Source organism: Lactuca sativa, chromosome 7 (genome assembly GCF_002870075.4).
Source record: "Lactuca sativa cultivar Salinas chromosome 7, Lsat_Salinas_v11, whole genome shotgun sequence".
In the NCBI taxonomy this organism is placed as follows: domain Eukaryota; kingdom Viridiplantae; phylum Streptophyta; class Magnoliopsida; order Asterales; family Asteraceae; genus Lactuca; species Lactuca sativa.
This window is the reverse complement of record NC_056629.2, coordinates 53,784,682-53,809,204: the sequence shown is the minus strand read 5'-3', so window position 1 is coordinate 53,809,204 and position 24,523 is coordinate 53,784,682.

Below are 24,523 nucleotides of genomic sequence, written 5' to 3'. Positions count from 1 at the left end.
ATAAATTTTTTTTGGTTGAACAGACGGTCGAACTGATTGAACCAGAAATCGGTCAACAAACGGGTTCAACTAAAAAACTGGTTATTAAAACATTGGTTAAGACATATTTTGTTGGTTATTAAAACATTGGTTATGACACATTTTGTTAATTTATATATTATGAAATTTTGGATGTAGAAACGAAAAAATTTCCAAATTGTTATCTTCACTAAGTTTGATTGTAAAACGAGATTAGTTAAACAAGCAAACTCCTATATTTAAATAGCAATCGTCACCACATTCCAAATATAAGAACTGGTTAGGCCTAGGAACTAGTTATACAACTCTTTTTGATTAAATTATAGAAATATAGAAAACGCAATATAAAATCAAGAGGATTTTTCAAAACTCTAGAACATCCCTAGGTAATGAATAAAACTTTCGTACGTCGTCTTCCATGAGGAACATTTTCTCAGCTATATGCATCAAATATCTTTGTGTGGCTGAAACCATGGGCGGAATAATAAATAATAATGAGATCAATGAAGTCAAGTGACCTCACAACAATTTTATATGAGCTATCTATTTTACAATCAAAATCAAAATGGAGAAACAAATTTTATCAAGTTAACATCTTAGCATTGTTTCATGGTTGAGTATATATATATATATATATATATATATATATATATATATATATATATATATATATATATATATATATATATATATATATATATATATATATATATATATATATATATATAACTCAACCAATGAAATATGCTACTTAAAAACCTTAAGGCTAGTTGTTATCCATAAACTAGTTGATAAAATATAATCGAAAAGTTAGGGAAGATATAAAATGACATTTAGAAAAATATGTTTTTCTATAATTAGATAAGAGTATATTTGGAAATTTTTCATCCACTCACATTTTACTTACCAAAAATAGAAAATAGTCACTTTCCACTATCTTTAATTTTTTTATTTTTAAAAAAATTATATATTTTTTATACAAATATTATATTCGTTTTATAGGAAATTAAAAATCATAAATTTTAATATATGTTTTATAAATTTTAGTATTTATATAATTTAGTAATATTAAAAAAATAGAAAAAAATAAATAAATAAGGCTGACCAATGACACGAGGAGAGCGAGGGCGGTAGCCTACCCTCACTCTTTTCCCGCACACTCTAAACCGCATTGCCGGTGTTGTATGCAGGGGTGCAGTTTCCTTTCCCGCTCCATACCCTTTGCCTTATAAACTATTTTTTGTTTGTCAAAGATAACAACTTAAAAAATTCGGAAAATAAACTTGCATGACACGCAAAACACAACCTAAATCCAAAAGTATGCTATATATTCTAAACATTTTATAAGACTGCCTAGTTTGGAGGTAGTATTTAAGCTATTTTTCCAAATTTCTAAGTACATTTTTTTGGTATCTAAAATGTAACTTTTTAATAAACATTATAAATAACCAGATTAGAACATCATACAAAGATAACAGATTTGGATGATTATGGAAAAATAATATATATCACATGATTATTTTGTCATTTTTGTTTATTGCCGTCTAAAATGAACGAGAAACAACACATCTATATTTCTTCTCGGAACCATATACTGTCTCCAAAATATTGTATTTATAATACTGAAATATTACATGATGAAAGCAAAAGATTCTATTCATTGAACCATTTTCTCCATTCAGTATTATATGCTTCATCTTTAGATCTCATGTCATTCACTAAACAAGTAAACAAAACATAATCTTATCGTTTCATATAATTTAGACCCATAATTATAATGTCTCGATGCCCATGTTAGAATGATTCTTACAACTTGAAAAGACTGAATCAAGATATGATATCAATCAGTTAAAGTTACAAATATTTGTATCTCACCTTTTTCAATTACTATATATGTCTGATGATTTTAAAGGCAAAAATAAAAAACAAATTAAATTTAAGATTGTGAATTGTCTTGTGCAGAACTTAAAAGTAAATAAATTAAGACAAATATTCATTAATAGTTCACATGAGTTTTCAAAAATATAAAGTTTAGTCTTTAATTTTTTTTAGGCTTATCGAAGGTATTTATGGTTTTAATATTTATCGTAGTTCGTCTCTTATTCATATAAAAAGATTTTTATATCCTTTTATATTTTTCTTTAATTAAAAGTATTTAATCAAAAAAGAAATAAATAAATCACAATAACACCCCCACCCCCATTCTTCCCCGAACCTCTTATCGGGAAGAAAACAAATACTGCCAACCACAACCTAACTCGCCATTAGATTTTCACAGAACCCCCACAAGGTCCAATCATAACCCCACCCCTCAATTCACCTTCCTCCGTCGTTAACCACCATGCAACACCACCTCCAAAGTCAATGAAAATCGCATACCACCCATTCCAGCCATCAGTTTTTGCTAAAATCACCTCCATTATTCTCCCCTCACTGTGTGGACAATACCCCAACCCCGAACAACCGTCATAGCTACCTTCAACGACCACCCCCACAAAGCCACCATCTATTTTTAAAACCGACACCACCATTAGAACCATTGTAACATCTCGCCATCATTTCATCTGCTGAAAACAATAGCCTCCGTATGTAAGGCGAAGACGAAGGTTTAGGTTGAAATTTGTATATATATATATATATATATATATATATATATATATATATATATATATATATATATATATATATATATAGAGAGAGAGAGAGAGAGAGAGAGAGAGAGAGAGAGAGAGAAGGAAGAGAGAGAGTGGGAACATGAAAAAGTGATCCTTATGCAATCCAAGATGAAGACTTCCGAGATGTAGATTGAGTCTAAAGTGAAGATGTTCCAAGATGAAGACTTATCCGAGATCTATGTTTGTTTAGAAGTATTTTGAGTCTGTAATGCATTAAGTGTTCTTATTGCTTTCTAGTATAGTACAAAAGACAAGATCAATATCAACAACGACTGTGTCAGTCTATTGATCTTCAGAAGTCTCTCAGTCCACGTACTTTTTCAGATTTGTCTTTTAGTGACTCCTTGACTATTTAAGGAGTTGTCATCTTTGTATCAAAATAGAGAAGAGTGCACCTTTTTCACTCTAATCAATAATCATTAAGTTAGTCATTCTTTCTTACATTCTTCTTGTTCTTGAATTACTTTACATTGTTCATACTTACTACTTTTCCATATTTGAGCACTTTGTTGATTATCTCTATTCTAAGACAAGACTGGTTTACCAGACTTGACTGGATTTTCATTACAAGCAAACATTGATCTTAACAAGGTTTGAGTTCTCAAACCTTGTCCATTCAATCTCATTGCATTCATAATTAGTATCATATCCTAAGTGGTTGTCCTTTGAATCCATAAGAACATATTATAGTTGATTGTTGATTACATTGATATCTCAATCATTTATGTGTTCAGGATAAAAGTTTTTCTATATACCAATTCAGATCTAATATCTTAACTTCATTGGCTGCTTATAATCAATCTTAACAAACGTACTCAATACAAATAGAAAATAGTGTGGGTTGTCCATCACGTGCCCCATTACTAGTTGTTGAAGAGTATGATCACTGGAAAGTTAGAATGGAAAGATTTTTGATCGGTGAAGAAAAATGTGATGAAATATGGAGGTCAGTGAAAGAAGGTCCTCATGTTCCTGTTAGAAAAGTGGTTAGAGATGTTTCCACGCTCATGGGTCAAAAGGAAACTCAACCAACACCACTTACTGCAACCAACATTGAGAAACTCCATGCATATCAAGTTGCCTTCTCTGAAATGGTGTTTGGTGTTCCTCTTTCTCTCTTTGAGCACATTAATTTGTGCAAATCTACTAAAGAGATTTGGGATACACTTCAAGACTTGTTCGAAGGGTCAGAGAACATGAAGGATAAGTGTTTGACCTCGGTGGTAAACGACTTTGGCACCTTCACTACAACTCTTGGTGAATCTGTTGCTCTTGTATCAAACCGGTATAAGATCATGGTGACAACATGACAACATATGGAGTAGTCCGAACTCCTCTCGAGTATAACCTCAAGTTCATTAACAGTTTAGGAAAAGGATGGGGTAATGTTAAGTCCTATCTTCGGAGTAATGAATCTCTGAATAAACTGAAGCTCTACCAGTTGTTTGACGAACTACAAGGTCATGAATCCAACATTGCTCTAACGTTAAGAGAACTTTCAGGAGGTCCTCTTGCTTTGGTCAATTTTGTCAATCCACCACTTTCGAATCTATCTGCGTTGGATCCTTTTGGAGCTATACCACCTATTCCACTTGTTCAACCTACATGACCCTCTCCACCTGTTGCACTTGTTCCTCAACTTCTGAGTTACCCATATGAAGAAAGTTTTGATCTAGAAGAAGCTGATTCCGAACTTCGTTTTCAACAAGAGTTTGCACTTTTGTCCATGAAGTATAGACAACCTTAGAATCCCAATCAAAAACCATTACATAACCGCTTTCAAGCTCCACATCAAAGCAATCCTCAACCTTATCCTAAACCAACTGAAAATCCACCAGTGTATCGACTCAGCATTCCTAATCACTCCTCGGAACCTCAGGAAGTTCCTAACTCAATCAAAACCAAGATTTCCTGTCATAAATATGGTCTTAGAAACCATTATGCAAAGGACTGTTTGGCTAATGTTCCTAAAAAACCGAAGGTAAAAGACTCTGCCTACTATGCTCGTTGTAACACCCAAATTTTCAAATAATTTTTCACGTTTATAAAAACACCTTTTTATTCATAATTGTCATAAAACATCATTGTATCACATAATCAGTTCATAACACCACATTCCAAGATCAAAATATATAAAAAGCTCCTCGAGTGTGTACTGATCAAACCGACGCCTTCCTGCGATCCTCACTAGTACCTGAAACACATAACATAACACTGTAAGCATAACTGCTTAGTGAGTTCCCCAAAATACCACACACAATACATATTAGCCACTCGAGGCTATAACTCTGTTTGACCCTCTGGTCAATGTGTCTCAGTGGAACCCTCCAGTCCCATAACTCTGTGGGCCCTCTGGCCCTAACTCTGTGGACCTTCCGGTCCAAACTATGAAAACTCTGGCACATACACAGCATAAATCACATAGAAATCACATCATGCAAAAGCATACAAAATACTTTGTCACATAACTCTGATTACCACTCTAGGTAAAGTATAGTGAGAAGACTCACCTCGGGTAACTCGGTAAAATCTTAACTCTGAAAAATCTGATCTAGCCTTCGCCTAATCATATGAAATAAACACTCTAAATCAATACATCCCTTAAGGCTAGGCTATTCCCTCTCTTAGTACTCTCAGAAGGGTAAAAGACCATTTTACCCCTCCCATGGCTCAAAGACTCTAAAGTTGACCAAACCCTAAAAGTCAACAAAAGTCAACCTTCTGGGTTACGCTGCGCGTACCAAACATGTACGCTGGCGTACTCGGCGTCCTCACAGAAACGGGGTGCGCGACCCCGTACGTCGCGCGTACTGGGATTACGCCCCGCGTAAACCCCGGTTCCAGACTCTAAGCTCTTGAGGTCTTAAACAGTTAAGACCCACGTCCAACTTTTAGATCTGACCATTTATAACCCTCTTAATCCATAAAGTCGGTGACTTTAAGCCTTTACATGGTTGGACAAGTCACTAACACCTATAATACTCCATTTCCTAACACTAGAAAGCTCAATACTCAAGCATGACCTCATATCCACCACCAAGATGGAAACTTTATGGATCTATAACACAAATACCACTGAAATGGGACAAATCTAGGTCCATGGAGCACATTACACTCATCAAGTCTCCACCTTTGGGACTTTTAACCCTAAAATGGCCCATGAAACATCAAACCAAAATGTAGAGGAAAGTTTTGAACTTTATACCTCCAAATGCAGCTCCTTCCTCTGTAGATCTCAGATCCAAACTTGCACTTCAAGCTCTAGCCTCCACAAGCTCCTCTCCTTCTTCTTCACTAACACACCAAGGCACTTTTAGCTCCAAAACACTCACTCTCAAGCTAAGGACGATGGGAGGCTCTCTTAGGGTTTCACTCACTGATATGGAGGCTGAGAAATGAGATTTATCATCCATTATATAGTGCACAAGTCAAATATTAGGGTTTGCGTCTGGACCCATTACGCCCAGCGTACCCAGGCGAGTCCGCGTCCAAATTAAGCGCATGAGTACGTGCATCGTACTCCCCAGTACGCCCAGCGTACTCATTTGCTACAAGAACTCTTTCAAGGGACCACTTTTGACAACTTGACAAAATGGAAGGATATAATAGCTTTACCTAGATTTTGGGATGTTACACTCGTAGAGCACAAGAACTTGCTGAAAGTGAAAAGTATTTTGTCAATACGGTTTCTAGAAATGTTGATGGGTATTGGTCATATGGTGATGAGGGTGAATGAAAATCTGGAAGAAACTTGTGTCTTATGGCTAGACAGTCAGTTGAGTGTAATAAAGGTTATTGGTCTTCCGGTTTAGACGTTGATGATGAGGATGCCGAACCACACTACTACATGGCAACCAACAATCCACCTAGCCACAACATCATCCAACAGGTAAAATCCATGATTACTGATAATAATTTTGATTTATTTGTTTATGAACCTTATCTAACTCAAATTCAATCAGATGTGATAGTTATTTATAAAGCCTCTGAGTATGTCATAGAAGTTAGTGAGAAGTTGGATAGTGATTTGACCCATCATAGATTACGATTCAAAGACCACAAGCTTAAGATTGAATCATTAGAAAGAGAACTTCTAATGACCAAAGATGAATGTATCATTGAAAATGACAAATGTGAAATTTTAATTAATGAAAAAAAAATTGTTACCTGATAACAAACGTCTTAATGCTAAAATTGATGTTTTGCATAATTCTATTGATGTTAATGAAGTAAATGACAAAATGACACACAATTTTCGTCATCCCTGGTCCAAAGCACCACGTTTTGGAAGCAAGTTTCCGATATCTATTGCTCGTCCCATGAAGGAACTTCAAAACTTAACGTTCAGGGGAGATATTCAAAATCACATTTATTCAGAGACCCCTATCTCACCATTGTCGTCCCGTCATGATACTTTGGACAAATATCAATGATTAATCCCTGAGTTCAAACCGATCACTATTACATGTCTTGATTCCACGAAATCTCCTCCTTTGATATCCCTGGACTTGAATCTGTCTTCAGAACCTTCACATTACATAGGTGGTACTGGAGTTTGTTTTCCTGACTCTGGTCCTCTGAACAATTGTGTTATTAAGGAAATCATTCTTGAGAAAAATGGACATGACATGGACAAACTTAATGACACCACAAGTTCATTTTGGGCGTCCTTTGATAGTGATGTAGATGAAGAAATTAGGTGTGATGACGACACTTCGTTAGATTCTTGTGTCTCTAACTCGAAAATTGTTTCTAAGTCAACCCTAGTTCTAATTAAGCCTCGTTTCAACTATCCATCAGTTAGAAAATTTTCCAAGTCATCACCTGGAAGAAACCTAAGTTGAACAAGAAGGACATTGTTCATCCAAAGATCAAATCTAGGAAAGCTCTAGTGAAAGAAACCAGATATAGGAAACGCTCTAGGTTCATTGAGAGATCCGAAAATAAAGCACCTCAAATAGCCAGTCCTGCGACTAGGAATCACAATACTTTCATGCATGTTAAGATTCTTAAGAGACCATCTATTTATGTGAAAACTATTACTGTTGAGACCTCATCCAATAAAATGGGTTATCATTGGAATGCATATTCTTCTATGTTTATTTCCACCTCGGATGGTACGATTTTTAAACCAAAACAATTTCCAAAGTCAAATGTGCCTACGAATGTAGTGAACAAAGGAAAAGATTCACGGAACACTGTTATTCAGAAACCTTCTAACGGTTCAAGTCAAAAGTTTGAATGGAAAGTAAAAAATCTGAAAACTCAATTGATACACCTCGGAACACAGTTCTTTCTGAAACATCTTGGAAAACTGTCCCTCTGAGGAAAACAGTGCCCAAATAACCAATAGTTGACTATGATTTTTGGATCAATGAAAAGACTCTAACATTCTAAATTTTCCCAAAAGAATCTCGGAAAATGCCTACCGAGACACGAGCTACTCATAAATCACAAGCTAAGTCCAAAGCCCATGCTGAAGTCCCTAAATCTAAATCAGAGTCTAAAAACTCCAAAACTCACTGATTTTGCAGGCTTTTTGTGCTTCACAACAAGATACAATACGGTATATTGATAGTTCTTGTTCCATGCACACGACTAGGAAGAAGGATTTTCTGCGTGATCTGAAGCTTGCTCCAAATGTTGGTTTGTTACTTATGGCAACAATTCAAATTCCCAAATTTGAGGTTATGACTTTATATCCAATAGTAATTTCTATATCTCAAATGTGGCTTATGTGGCTGATCTCAAGCATAATCTGATTAGTGTGACCCAACTCATTGATGCAAAGCGGAGAGTTGAGTTCTATAAGAAGCATAGTTGTGTTATAACATAAGATCGAAAATAATGTCTTATTAAATTAGATCGCATCAAAAATATGTATCCCCTGGACATCAAAATGATCATCGGGAAGCCTCAATTGTGTCTTTTATCAAAAGATGTTCCTGATGTAAGTTGGCTATGACATAAGAGGCTCGTTCATCTCAACTTTCAATACATCAATGATCTGGATTTTGGTGAATTGGTCCAAGGTTTGCGACTCCTCAAGTTTGAAAGCGATCATCTTTGCGTTTCATGTGAATGTAGGAAGCAATCAAAGAAAGGTCATACCATGATAATTTAAAAATCTATTTTGGAACCACTCTAACTTCTTCACATTGATCTTTGTGGGCCATCAGATGTCGAAAGTTTGCATTAAAAAAATACATTCTTGTGATTGTTGATGACTATACAAGATTTACCTGGGTATTCTGTTTGAGCATGAAATCGGAAACAACTTTCGAGCTCATTGATTTCATCAAAGGAATTTAGTTGTTGGCCAAGTTACCTGTTCGAAGACCTCATAGTGATGATGGGCCCGAATTCACAAATGCCTCAATTGAAAATTTTCTTACTGAAACAACTTTTCTGCTCCCTACACTCCACAACAAAATGGTTTTGTTGAAAGAGGAAACTAAACTCTCGTTGAAGCCGCTTGGTCGATACTGAACTTTGCAAATGTTCCTCTTTATCTTTGGGACGAAGCCGCCTCAACAACCCAATTCAGTCAAAATCGAAGCATCGTCAATCGTTGACTCAACACACACCATATGAAGCAGTGAATGACCGAAATCCAAGTATCTCATTTTTTGCACATTTTTGGTTGTAGATTCTTTATAAAAAACAACTGTGATCAACTCAACAAGTTTCAATCGAAATCCGATGAAGCTATCTTTTCGGGATACTCAGCCAAATGTAAAGCTTACAGAGTTATGAATCATAGAACACGTGTAATTGGAGAAATCTTTGATATCACTTTTGATGATAATTTTGTTCGGAACTCATTACCTACTAATGTTACAACACATATCATGGAGTCTGATGCTCCACATCCTGGGTCTCTGAATGCTCAAGTAGTATATGAAGTTGATTTTGCAAGCCTGCTCGGACCAATAAAAACTGCTCTTTAGTCGGAATCTCGATCAAGACCATCCTCAGCTGCCACTCCTGTTTCTCAAAATGCTTCTGGTCCGACCCCAACCTTTCCTCCATTTGATTCCGAGACATTTCAACCTTCTCAGGTTGAGGGGGAGAATAGCTATCCAACCCTCGAATCAAATTGTTAATTGATTCCAAGATACGACAGATCAATTTGCTGGAATTGACCCTATTCCAAACAACAATGAAGATGATGTCAACCTCTTCTACTTTCCGAACGACGACGATGCTGACATATCCGATTCAGAAGTTCAAGGGGGAGCATCATCCTCAAATTAAAATTGTTCAGGGGGATCAACACAACCCCTTTATTGATGTCGGATCATCCGCTGCACAAGAACTTCCGATATTGCATATCTGGAAAAAGGATCATCCTCCAAATCAAGTAATTGGAAAGATTAACGATGAAGTTCCAATTTGCTCTTCTACTAACATTCAAAATGAGTGTCAATTCTCAGAATTCATATCAATGGTTGAAACTAAATCTTTCAAAGAAGCCTTAGAACATTTTGAGTGGATCACAACCATGCAAGAAGAGTTAGCGGAATTTAATAGAAATCAAGTATGAACTCTTGTCCATCCTCCTCGGGATCACCCTACTAACAGAACAAGATGGGATTTCTAAAACAAACTCAACGATGTTGGAGTTTTAATTCGAAACAAAGTGTGATTGGTAGCCAAATGATTCACTCAGATCGAAGGAATAGATTATGATGATACCATTTCTTCTGTTGCCTATATTGAAGCTATCCGAATCTTTCTCACTTATGTTGCTCATAAAGGATTTAAAGGTTACCAAATCGACATTAAGAGTGCTTTTTCTCAATGGTGAACTTGATAGTGAAGTATATCTTCAACAACCTCTTGGTTTTGTGAATCTTTCATATCCGAACTACTGCTTCAAACTCCAAAAAGCTATTTATGGACTCAAGCAAGATCCTCGCGCATGGTACGAGACACTCAATGATTTGCTGAAGCTTTCTGGATTTCAATGAGGAATTCTTGATCCTACATTGTTTCGAAGATCCAACGTAAGTCATCTTATGTTAGTTCAAATATATGTTGATGACATCATCTTTGGATAAGCTGATCCAACGATGATTGTTGACTTTGCTAAACAGATGGTTAGTCGATTCCAAATGAATTACGCTTCTTCCTTGGACTGCAAGTTAAACATACCAATAGAGCAATCTTCATTCATCAAGAGAAATAAATTTCCAAACTTTTGAAGAAATATTCAGTGGACACCTGTGCCTTTGCAAAGGTTCCAATGGGTTTCGTACACAAGATCTTCTCGCACCCATCTGGTGTTGTCGTTGATCAAAAGAAGTATAAGGGAATGATTGGATCACTAATCTATCTCAATGCAAGTCATCCTGACATCATGTTCTCTACATGTCTGTGTGTTAGATTCCAGGTTAATCCAAAGATGTCTCATCTTTTGGCAGTCAAACAAATCTTTTGATATCTCAAAGGAACAAAGAACCTCGAAATTTGGTATCTTGCAAATGAAATTTTCCTACTTCAAGCTTATTCAGACTCAAACTATATAGGACTTCAACTTGATAAAAAAATCACATTTGGTGGTTGTCAATTTTTGGGAGGAAAATTAGTTAGTCTGTCATCCAAGAAACATAATTGCATTGCTTTTTCAACAACCGAAGCGGAATGGATTGCTGCTGCAAGCTGCACCTCACAAGTTCTATGGATGAAATCTCATATTTTGGACTATGGTTATTGATTTCAATGGATTCCGATCTATTATGACTCTCAAAGTGCTATTGCGATCTCTCATAATCCAATTCAACACTCCATGACCAAACACATTGTTATTCGGTACCATTGTATTAAAGATCATGTTTGAAAGGTAACATTGAGCTCATTTTTGTTCCATCTGACGATGAAATTGCTGATGTATTTACTAAGGCATTATACGAAACCAAATTCAATGGTTTTCTTAAGAAAATGGGAATGATGATGCTTGGTCTTCAATTCTGTCAAGAAGTTTGCAGTCTCTGATGGAAATATCAGAAAGTCAAATAATTACGAACCAAACCTTTTACCTTAGAATTATTTCTTCTCGGAAAATAAAGGATCATTATATGTCTTTTTGTCTAACCTTTCCTTCTAGTCTTAAGCATTGCAGATTGCCACCTCATGAACGTTCCATCCAATTCAAGTTTGTCCGATATCGTGAGAATGTTTCACCTCAGAATATATTACATTCCGAGATCCTCACGATGAATTGACCTCAGAATTTCAATCCGAATTGGTAATGTGTTGTGGCACTTATCTTAGTCCGAGACCTTCTCCTTCATATCTTATAATTTCTCAGATCTAAGCTTTTTTTTTTTAATATGACCTCTAAGATCTTCATTTGTTGATATCTCTGATATTAATTTAGAGTTTGTGCTATCTCTGAACATATATAAATTATCAACAATGCTTTGCAATTTCTTTGAAAGTATCTTAAGTCATCTCCATCTCGGAACTTAAACATTCCGAGATCTTCTTAAATCTTCAATAAATGAATTTTAAGGTTATCATTTGTAACATCCCGAAAATCAAAACCATAGTAAATTTAAACTTGTCAAAAACAACCCAATAACCATGATTCTTTACAAAACCATTGTTTCAAAAGTGTATGTCATAAATCAGAGTATCCCAAAATCCAATAACATAAAAATCTAAAGGAATGTGCACGATCACGACTTTGCTTTCCCACGATCCTTTAAAGCACCTGAAACAACAAGTTGAAATTGTAAGCCAATGCTTAGTGAGTTCCCCCAAGGTACCACCACACAACATAACCAACAACCGCATGCATACATGAGCCTTCAACATAATTGGATCACCTCGCATGCCTATAGATTATTTGGACTGCTCTCAGCGCCTTCGTCCTCACTGGACCGCCTAGCAGGTCTTCAGTATATTCGGGCCACCCAGGGTGTCTTGACCTTCAACACCATTTGGTTCGCCTCAACCCATCAAATCATAACATGTCGATATATATATATATATATATATATATATATATATATATATATATATATATAATAACAACAATAATCAACAAACACAGGTAGACCTACACATCTACCAGTCTAATCTCATAACCAATGAACACGTATCTCAACATAATAACACACAACAAAACAGGATATCTAATCCAATGGGTCGTCCATGGTGCCTTCGACCCATAAGTACAGTGAGGATAACTCACCTCTTAGTTCAAAAAAATATTTGAATAGGTCTCTCTTCCGAATATCAGCTCTATGCATAACCTATTCATCAAATAGTGACCAATATCAAACACAAGTCAAAATACCCAAAATATCCTTAGGTCAAAGTTGGTCAAATCCTGGTCAAAGTCAAAAGTCAAAAGTCAAGCCTAGTCAACACAGCCGAGTACGCCCAATGTACTCAGCTTGTACGCTTGGTGTACATAAGTATTGACCAAATCATGATGGGTTGAGCTAGTACATCTAGCATACCTGGGTTACTCCCAACATACACGGTTGAGTCCCTTTCTTCTTATTAAGAGCTTGATCATTAAGCTCTTTTGCCCATAATCTAGATCTTGTCCTAAAATAACATACTTAACCATAAAGTTTACAACTTTATGGTCTTGCATGGCCATTAAGCGCCCAATAACAAAAACCCTAACTACTTAACCCATTAAGACCTTGTAACTAATGCATGGAAGGAAACTAACAATCAAGACTATATTTTTATGCTTCTAAATGCTCCAAAACGTCTGAAAGGACAACTAATATGGATTAGAGTAATCCATGCTCATAATACCAAGCTTATGGGTCCAAAAGAACACCATTTCATGGCTTAACAAGATCTTATCAACACTTAATCAAGTCCATAGATTTTTACCTCCAAATGATACCAAATGATGATGTGATTTTGGATCCAAAGTGTTCTAATTCTCCAAGATGATCTTTTATTCATCCTTCCTCCTTCAAGGTCACCAAAATACACTCAAAGGCTCACAAATGTTGTCAAATGGATTAGGGTTTGCAAGGTAGTCGAAATGGGGTTGGAGGCCGATGAAAGGAAGAAGATATGAGAGTTACGAATGTTTAAATAAGGTACAAACCCTAACTATTAAAGGTTGGGATTTACGTACGTACTCCCAATGTACCATTACGTGCGCCCAATGTACTCATGTTCAACCTAAAACTACAAAAATGTCACTATGGGCCAATTTTGCAATTAATTCACAACCAAGGGCTAAAATACTTAGGGTTTAAAATGGAAATACCTCAATATCAAGATGTTACATCTTTCAAAAATTAATTTTCAAAACGTTTTCTCATGATGATTTAAACAGTAATTTCTTTATGATTATCCTCTTAATTCCCAATAAACATGCTTTTGGCACGCATTCCAATAAATATACTGAGTATTTCTGAATCGAATCGCCGGCTACCCAAATTAAACAAACAAAATGTCCCATCTCGTGGTTACCATCTCTCACATAGGAAGGTTTTCTAGCCCTATGTATTTAATGCATTCCGTTTACTTTTCGGGTGTCATCATTCTTACCCTTTGACCCAACCCATAAACAACCATATAAAAAAGGATTTTGAATCCCAACTGTTCCCACTTTTCTCACTTTTGGCTATCTTCTTCCTGGAACCTTTCAACTGTACTCTTCTTGTTCTTCATAGTTCTTCAAACTTCATCAAAGGTGTCAACAAGGAAACTACCCATCTCTTTTCCCTCGATCATATGGACTATGATGAGTCTGTTAGAATCGTGATCGAGTTCATCACTTAACATCCAATCACCATTCCCCTCTCCTAAAATTCCCAACCCAAACTTCCCTTTTAGGCTTCTGCACAAAGCTTTTGAACGTGTTAAGATCGAATATGGTGTTCTTGAAGCGAAAATCATAGATGATCGTATTGTACCGGTGCACAAAGCAACATTTCTTCGTGCAATTGGAGTAGTAGAAAAACCTCAAGGTTTTTGAGTGCAGGAACACACTTTAGACAAATTACAATCGTTCCTCCCTCAAATTGGGTACAATGGAGAATTCAAGGCCAACGAGTTCAACAGATTGGTTGTTCCATGCCTTTAGACCATCTTGATGCACTTCATTCGCATAGGTTTATTCGGAAAACATGATGGAACTGACATGATGAGCAAAGATTGGCTCTATGTGGTCTACAACATCTTCACCGGCCAAGAAAACGCAGTCGATCTACCGTAGGTCCTTTGGCAAGACTTCAGAAAATTCTCCATCAAGAGGAAGACAAATGAAATTTCGAGTCTGTGATTCTGGGCTCTAACTCTACAATAACTATGATCCGAGTGCAATGAAGCCATTCCAATAAACTTAGATATTCTTGAGGTCTACTATTCCTTTAAAATGATTAAGACTTATAGGTTACCTAGTCAAACTGCTTTCGGACCTATCCGACGTCTACCCTAACACGTGTTGGCTATTATTCCTTCCGACTATCCACATCTAAAACAACATCTAGAGACTTTGGTTGTGTTTGAACCAACACAACCTGCCCCAGTCTCAGATGAATTAGCCTCAGAAGAGAATAAATCTAAACACAACATCAAACTCATATCATTGTTTGGAACTATGGATATTGATCTAAAACACTTAGGGCTTGAGAATACCCAAATCATCACATGAAATCTTAACTTGAATCAAACACTAGAAATCTCACCATTAGTCAAGAATTAACAAATGGATCATGATTTTTAAAGGACATAAGCAATATAATCACAAATCCAAACTCATATCATTTCTTGGAATCAATAGTTTGAATCAATGAATCCTAGAAAGGAAAATACCCAAATTACCACCATTAGAACTAGAATTAGATTCAAACATCATGGAATCTTAACATAAGCCAAAATGTTGACAAATGGATCATTGGTTGAATGAAATGTACCATTTATCCATAAACTCAAGCTCATATCATTGCTTGAAGCTTCAATTCAAAATTGAAGATCTAGGATTTTAGAAACCGACCACAAATCCTCCTCCTCCTCCTCCTTGAAACCTTGGACAATCGGCCTTTTTATGGCCTATCTGGTTGCAGTGAAAGCATATCAAGCCCTTCCCGGGGCAATCCTTACTCAAGTGACCCTGCTGGCCACATGAGTAGCATCCCGACATCCCGGCTGTCCGACAAGTCCCACTATGAAACCTCCCGCACTTGGCGCACCGGCCCCGGCCTTGCTGGCCCTTACTCGACGAATCGGAGGTCTTAGGCTTCTTAGCCTGGGCCCCCGCTGCCTGAACCTGCGTAGTCTTCCGCTTCGTGCGGGACTCCAACTCCATCTCCCTCTCACGGGCCTTATCAACCATCTCATTGAGGGTTTTGCACCATGTAAAGCTCACAAATTCCCGTATGTCCTCTCTCAACATAGAGTGGTATCGGGTCCTCCTCAAGTCCTCATCTGCCGCATACTGAGGGATCAACAAAGCTCGCTCTCGAAACTTAGCGGTGATCTCCGCCACAGTCTCAATAGTCTGCTGTCAATCATGAAACTTCCTCACCATCCATTGCACCTTAATAGGTGGTGCAACCTCCTGATCGAATCGTCACACAAACTTGGCCCACGACATGTTGGCCTCACCGGCTGCTCCCACCTGACTAGTAATCTCGCCCCACCAATCTCGGGCCCTGTCCCTCAACATACAGGAAGCAAATCCAACATTTTCCTCCTCCGGGAAAGAACTCGTGCACTGGGCATTCTCGATGTCCGCCACCCAGCGTCTGCTCACAATGGGGTCCCTGACCCCTGAAAACTCCGGAGCTCCACATGCCTTGAAATTCCTAAACGAGGGGGTTCGAGCTCCACCCTGGCCCGCATAAATATCAACCCTGAATGCTCTAAGCCTCTGTTCCATGATCTCCATCATGCCCTCCTTAACCGTCCCAAAGATGACTAGGGTAGCGTCAAGGATACCCCTCGTAACCTCGGCCGCAATCAGCTCACACAGCCTCTCATCGATACCATTAGTAGGGCCGCCTGACCCAGCCCCGGATCCCGATCCTGATCCCAATCGTGTAACCACCATGCTGGACTGACATTTCATAAAACATAATGATCAGGTTACCCGTAACGAGGTTACTTCCATACCGTTTTCCTTTGGAATTCCCAGGTAGAACATGGGTTTGGGTACGAGTCCTGTGCTTCCAGTAGTACAGGCCCAATACTACCTTCCACACCTACTCGTACTTTACCCCGCTGCTTTACCTGGTACTTCCAAAGCTATCCACACAAACCATGACCCACGACCCTCACATGGATCAAACCCGGACACCCTATGGTTGTCCTACTCATAACAGTCAGACCAATCACTACAGGTTGCTTTTAGGCATGCAAAGTATACACAGAAAGGACCAATAGACTAAATCAATCATCCTGGGGCTATAAGCTCCTAACCGTATATAATTTTAAAACATACACTTAGCAATTTCATATAATTGACAAAGCTCACTATCATATAACATGGCTATTCAACTTGGGAAACTACTTACTTGGCTCGGCTGATCACACACATTGCACTCTCCTCTTTTTGGCTTGAAATCCTTTTTAAGTTTCTTTTGAAAACATTTTACCACTTCCTTAGTTTGAGTCCCAACACACCCGAGAATGTGCCCGAATCCCTCAAACCAAGGCTCTGATACCAACTTGTAACGACCCAATTTTTATCAAGATTTTTTTTCATTTCTAATTACTCAAACAATTCCCATAATCCGTAGATTTCCAAACCATTTGTTTCCCAATTCACAATTATTACAATTTCATTGTACTTTCGAAAACATCAGAGAGTCTCAACACACAAAAAGAGAGGTAGAGTGCACACCACGTCATCACGCCTTGCCTTTTTCCCTTAGGCTCAGAAGTACCTAAAACAATTAACAACCTGTAAGAGAAATGCTTAGTGAATTTCCCAGAGCATACCACATACACAAACCACATATCATATATCCTGTTAGCTATAAAAGCTACACACATATCACGTAAGCCATGCATACATGAAAACTGTGAGATTGCCATGGGCTACCCCACATGGTCTTTACCTAGTACTGCCATGGGCTCCCCCACATGGCCTTACATCCAATGCCATGCGCTACCCCACATGGTCTTCACCTAGGACTGCCATGGGCTACTCCACATGGTCTTACATCCAATGCCACGGGCTTCCCCCGAGGTCTTCATACAAAGAATGCAATCACATAACAACCACAGAATGTCTAACACATATAACATAATCACATAATGGGTCGGACTTGGTGCCTTAGACCCATAGGTATGGTGATAAACTCACCTGTCATGAATGCTGAACTGACACTTTGCGACCAAATGTACCCCACGGGCTGCTTCACGCAACTGCCTAAAAATGTCATAAAATATCCATTCATTTCCCCAAAGTCCATCCTGGTCAACCACAGCCCAGATCAAGTCAATCGGTCCCTGTTGACCCTAACTCGTCGAGCACAACTCGTGACTTGCCAAGTTTCCTGGGACAACATCTACTCGCCGAGTCATTAAGGTGACTCGTCGACTTCATGTGGTCTTGATCGATAATCTAATGTCGTTTGTCAAGTTTCCTTGCTTGCCACTCGACACGTCTACAAACATCGAACCATTTGGGGAAATCTTACTCGACTCGCCGAGTTGTTCCTTCAACTCGCCGAGTTCTAGGTAATCTTCATCCGACTCGTCGAGTTATTCATCCAAATCGTCAAGTTCATAGCAATATTCATCGGGCTCGCCGAGTTGTTCGTCCAACTCGTCGAGTCCATGCCTGCCTTCATATGACTCGCCGAGTTGCCCCCTGTGACTCGTCGAGTCCTATCAAATCTCAAGCCATACAGACCCTTTTTGAGCCATGCAATGCTTCCAAACTACAGATCTAGGCTCCTGAGGCATGCTTTCCACGTAAAGTTGCAAACTTTACGTGCATGCAAGGCTTTAAGGCCCTAAAATGGAAAGTCTAAGCTTGGAATGGAGTCATACACTTGAGGGAAGGCACATGCTAAGCTCAACTAATAAATTTATGCATCTCAAGGCCAAAGGGGGTCCAGATCTGAATTTACAACTTCAGATCTTTGCTTAAACACAAAAGCCCTTTCTTAGAATCCATGTACAAGAGGGTTTTGGGTGGAAATGAGCCAAGAGATAACTTAATACCTTCAGAAAGTGCTCTACAGAAGTAGATCTTGAATCCCCACGAGTCCCTTGCTCCTTTTAGCTTGATTCCTCAAGTGATTCCTTCACCAAATCCCTCCTTCAAGCTTTAAAACCACCAAGAAGCACACTCACACTCGAATCAGGGTTTTAGGGAGGTATAGAGCTGTAAAGGGGAGGCCAAAGGAGGCTAATGACCCTTTAAATAGGGTGCAAGGCCCTGAAATCTAGGGTTTCATCTGCCAGCATCTACTCGTCGAGTACCATAATGGACTCGGCGAGTAGATCATTAACCTCGTGCCCCAAACCCGCTACTACTCGACGAGTAGGGAGGCCAACTCGCCGAGTAGGTTTTTAAAAATCCCAAACCGAAATGTTAATATTAATACCTGATGATCAGGGCGTTACATTTTACCCTTCTTAGAGAACTTATAGAGAGGAGTTAGCCTAGCCTTTAGAAGTTCTATTAATTAGAGTAATTATTTATGTGATTTGGCGGAGGCTAGTGCAGTAATTCAGAGTTCGAGGTTTACCGAGTTACCCGAGGTGAGTCTTCTTACTATACTTTACCTAGAGTGGTAATTAGAGTTATGTGACAGGGTATATTGTATGCTATGTGTTATCTATGTAATTCTTTGCTATACGTTATTCAGAGTCTACAGAGTTAGGACCAGAGGGTCCACAGAGTTATGGGACTGGAGGGTCCCACTGAGACACTTTGACCAGAGGGTCATACAGAGTTATAGCCTCGGGTGGCTAATATGTGTTGCATGTGGTATGTTGGGGAACTCACTAAGCATTTATGCTTACAGTGTTTGGTGTTATGTGTTTTAGGTACAAGTGAGGATCACGGGAAGGCGCCGACATGATTAGTACACACACGAGGAGTTTTTATACATTATGATATTGGGATGTATTATTTGGATTGATATGTGAAACGATGAGACTTTATAATGTTTATGAATGAAAATATGTTTTTAAAATGTGAAAATTTGTTTGAAAAATTTCGGTGTTATAATTTGGTATCAGAGCCTTGGTTTGAGGGATTCGGGTGCACCTTCGGGCGTATCTGAACTCAAACAGAGGATTTGAGAGATTTTCAAATAAAAATCACAAAATTTTTCTCAAAGAGTACAAGTTTTGAAAAGAGCAGAGCGGAGCAGAGTGTACGATCAGCCAGCGCCCGAACGGTGATTTTCCCAAAATACCCTTATGTTATGTGTTATGAGATATGAGATAATATGTTATGCATGCTAGAGTAGGCTATGTATTCTTATTAGGACTAGAGTGGCCTGATTTGTGATGCCTTAGCCTAGGGGTTTTACTGCTAGGAGATGCTTGAGAGTGGGTAGATAGCAGCGAAGAGCTATGAGAGATCTGCTAGAGAGTAGACTATGCATAGTGAGAGTAGAGTACTTGGGATTTGGAATCCAAGGAGGAGGACTTGGGGTGAATACTGATGCAGTGTGGACTGTAGTATTAGGCCTGTACTACTGAAGACACTGGATCAGTGTGCAGCCCAAGTAAGAATCCTTAGGGTACCAGGGATCGAGTTGGAATGGGATATCGAGTGTATGTATGCTCGAGCGAGTCTCTGATATTTTGTGTTGTTTATTTCAGAGAGACATCATGGTTGGGACACGCCACACATCTGAGAGCAGTGGTGTAAGTGACGAGGAGATCCGTAGGTTGATTCATGAGGAGGTGGCTGCTGCCATCCACGCAGAGATTCCAGAGATGTTCAGGTCTATTAAGACCACGCTGATTAAGACTTTTGACAAGAGATACGCAGCGGTTACTGAGGCTGTAACCGATGTAGCTACCGCAACTGTTGCTGCTGCCAGACCTCAGGGTGGTGATACGTTGTTGTTCCGAGAGTCCAGCAACACGAAGCCACCAGAGTTTGATGGGACGCAGGATCCGATTGCTGCAATGAGACGGGTTTCTGATATTGAAGGATGTTTCTATACGTGTTCATGTCCGGAGCATCTGAGGGTTCGGATCGCGTTGAACCTGTTTCGCTTGGGAGCGAAGGACTGGTGGAAGTTTGTTACAGCGCACTATTCGCCTGCTGATCCTGCTACAGTGACCTGGGAGAGGTTAACCGCCATGTTCCGTGATGAGTATGTTCCCTCGGTGGAGAGGGAGCATTTGGCCCAGGAGTTTCTAACCCTCAAGCAGGGTACTGAGTCTGTTACGGTGATCACCAGGATATTCCATAAGAGGGCAATGTTCTGCCTTGAGCATGTGTCTACCGAGCAGGCACGTATGAGTCGGTATCTGAGTATTCTAAGGAGCGACATACGAGAGTTCATGGCAAACTCGTCGTACCGGACATTTGCTGAGCTCCAGGCAAATGCTCGGAAGAGGGAGATAGAGATAGAGACTCAGGCTAGAGAGGAGGTGGAGTCTCAGGGGAGGGATCGGTGGCCAACTCAGTCCTAGCCGGCAGCCAAGCGGGCCAAGCCCGCCTATTCGAGATCAGGGGACCAGAAGGGCCGCACTTATGGAAAGTGCGGAAAGGGTCACGAGGGGGTTTGTAGAGCAGGGTCTTGCAACAAGTGTGGCAAGGAGGGTTACATGGCCAAGGATTGCCCCAAGGGGTTTACAATATGTTTTCACTGCAACCAGACCGGACACCGGAAGGCCGAGTGTCTGCAGTTGCGGGGGTCATCCCAGGGAGCATCAAAGGGATCTGCCCCTGCTGCTGTTCGAGCTACCGAGAGTCGGCCAATGAAGGCCGAGGCGCTAAAGGCTCGCCGGAGATCCTTCCAGTTGACAGCGGAGGAGGTCCGCGCAGCGCCAGATGTTGTGGCTGGTACATTTCTTGTGAGTTCTATACCTGCTTTGGTGTTATTTGACTTGGGTGCGAGTCGGTCGTTTGTGTCGTTAGTCTTTAGTCAGCATATTAGTATCGATCGAGAGGCGTTGAGTCGACCTTTGCGAGTTTCCATAGCTAACGAGAGAGTGGTGTATGCCATTGATGTGATTTGAGGATGGGTACTCGAGATCTTCGGCGTTGAGTTTCCGATTGATTTGGTCCCGATTGCGATGGGAGATGTCTGCGTCATTGTGGGCATGGACTGGTTGAGCAGGTTTGGTGCAGTTATCGATTGCGAGCGGCAGTTGGTGACCATACGAGACCCTAGTGGGGGAGTTCTTATGGTTTATGGAAAGGGTACCCGTTCCGGGTCAGCATTTTGTTCGGCCGCTAGAGCGAGGCAGAGCCTACAGCAGGGCTGTAGTGGGTTTGTGGCATATATGGTGGATACGAGAGTAGATGCAGAGAGATCGAGGTCGGTCGATGAGGTCCCGATAGTGCGGGAGTTCCTGGATGTTTTCCCCGAGGAGTTTTCGGGTGTGCCTCCCGAGAGACAAGTGGAGTTCCGTATCGATTTGGTTCCGGGGGTAGCGCCTATCGCCAAGGCGCCCTACTGCCTTGCGCCTCCAGAGATGCAGGAGTTATCCTTGCAGCTTCAGGAGCTGCTGGGAAAGGGGTTTATACGGCCGATTAGCTTGTAGTGGGGAGCGCAGATCCTTTTTGTCAAGAAAAAGGATGGTTCACACCGGATGTGCATTGATTACCGGGAGTTGAACAAGCTGATGGTCAAGAACCGTTACCCCTTGCCGAGGATCGACGATTTGTTCAATCAGTTACAGGGAGCGTCTTGGTTCTCCAAGATTGATCTGAGGTATGGATATCATTAGATGAGAGTGCGTGAGGAGGATATCCAGAAGACAACGTTCAGGACTCGTTATAGGCATTTCGAGTTCGTGGTGATGCCTTTCGGGCTCACCAATGCACCGGTGGCGTTCATGGATCTCATGAACAGGGTGTGCAGGCCGATGTTGGATCGTTCAGTGATCGTGTTCATCGACGACATATTGGTGTATTCGAGATCCAAAGAGCAGCATGAGGAGCATTTGAGGGAGATCCTCGGAGTTCTGAGATTGGAGAGGCTTTACACTAAATTCTCCAAGTGCGATTTCTGGTTACGGGAGGTCCAATTCTTAGGACACCTCGTCAACCAGAATGGGATATTGGTCGATCCGGCCAAGATTGAGGTGGTGATGAGTTGGGAGGTGCCGAGATCCCCCTCAGAGATCAGGAGTTTTCTGGGGTTGGCCGGATATTATTGGAGATTTATCAGAGACTTCTCCAAGATTGTTGTTCCTTTCACCAGGTTGACCCGAAAGGGCGTAGCATTCAGTTGGGGTCCAGAGTAGCAGGCCTCATTCGAGACACTTCGGCAAAGATTATGCGAAGCCCCAGTATTAGCCCTTCCGGAGGGGATGGAGGATTTTGTGGTGTATTGTGACACGTCGATATCAGGATTGGGTGCGGTGCCAATGCAGAGAGGTCATGTGATAGCATACACATCGAGGCAGTTGAAGCCTCATGAGACGAGATATCCCACTCACGATCTGGAGTTAGGGGCTGTGGTGTTCGCCCTCAAGATCTGGCGTCACTACTTGTATGGGGTTTGGTGTACCATATACACGGATCACAAGAGCTTGAAGTATCTGATGGATCAGCCCAACTTGAATATGCACCAGAGGAGATGGCTAGATGTGGTAAAGGATTATGAGTGTGAGACCCTGTACCACCCGAGCAAGGCTAATGTGGTAGCCGATGCCCTGAGTCGCAGGGCGGAGAGTGCCCCGTTACGAGATGTTTGTTTGAGTTTGAAAGTGATGAATCTGGTGTTGGACACCATTCGGGAGGCCCAGGTAGAGGCCATGAGACCGAAGAACCGCAATAGAGAACGGGTGATCGGACAGATATCTGAGTTTGTTGCCGATAGCCGTGGGCTTATGACCTTTCAGGGTCGGATTTGGGTGACGTATGAAGGCGGGGCATGTACCATTTTGATGGAGGAGGCGCATAGATCGAGGTTCTCGATCCATCTCGAGGCCACTAAGATGTATTTGGACCTGAAGAAGGAGTATTGGTGGCGCTGTATGAAGAGGGATGTCGCGTGGTTCATAGAGAGGTGCTTGACCTGTTGCAGGGTGAAGGTCGAGCACCAGCGTCTGCATGGCAAGTTGCAGCCATTTGAGGTTCCTGAGTGGAAGTAGGAACATATTTCCATGGATTTTATCACCAAATTGCCGAGGACTGCGAGGGGAGTCGATGCAATTTGGGTGATTGTTGATCGGCTGACGAAGAGTGCCCACTTTCTTGCTATCAATGAGAGCTTTTCTGCTGAGAGGCTGGCAGAGTTATATGTGAGAGAGTTGGTATCCCGGCATGGAGTGCCGATCTCGATCGTGTTAGATCGAGATGTGTGTTTCACTTCCAGATTCTGGAAGAAATTCCATGAGGAGTTGGGTATAAGGCTGCATTTTAGTACCGCATAACACCCACAGACGAACGGTCAGAGTGAGCGGACAATTCAGACGCTCGAAGACATGCTGCGAGCATGTGTGATGGAGTTCGGAGGAAGTTGGGACACGTATTTGCCGTTGGCTGAGTTTTCTTATAACAACAACCACCATTCGAGTATCGGCATGCCTCCCTTTGAGTTGTTGTATGGGAGGAGGTGTCGGACTCCCATATGTTGGGGAGAGGTCAGGTAACGAGTGATGGGCAGCACTGAGTTAGTGCTTCAGACGAATGAGCAGATACAGCAGGTCAGGCAGAGGTTGTTGACAGCTAAGAGTCACCA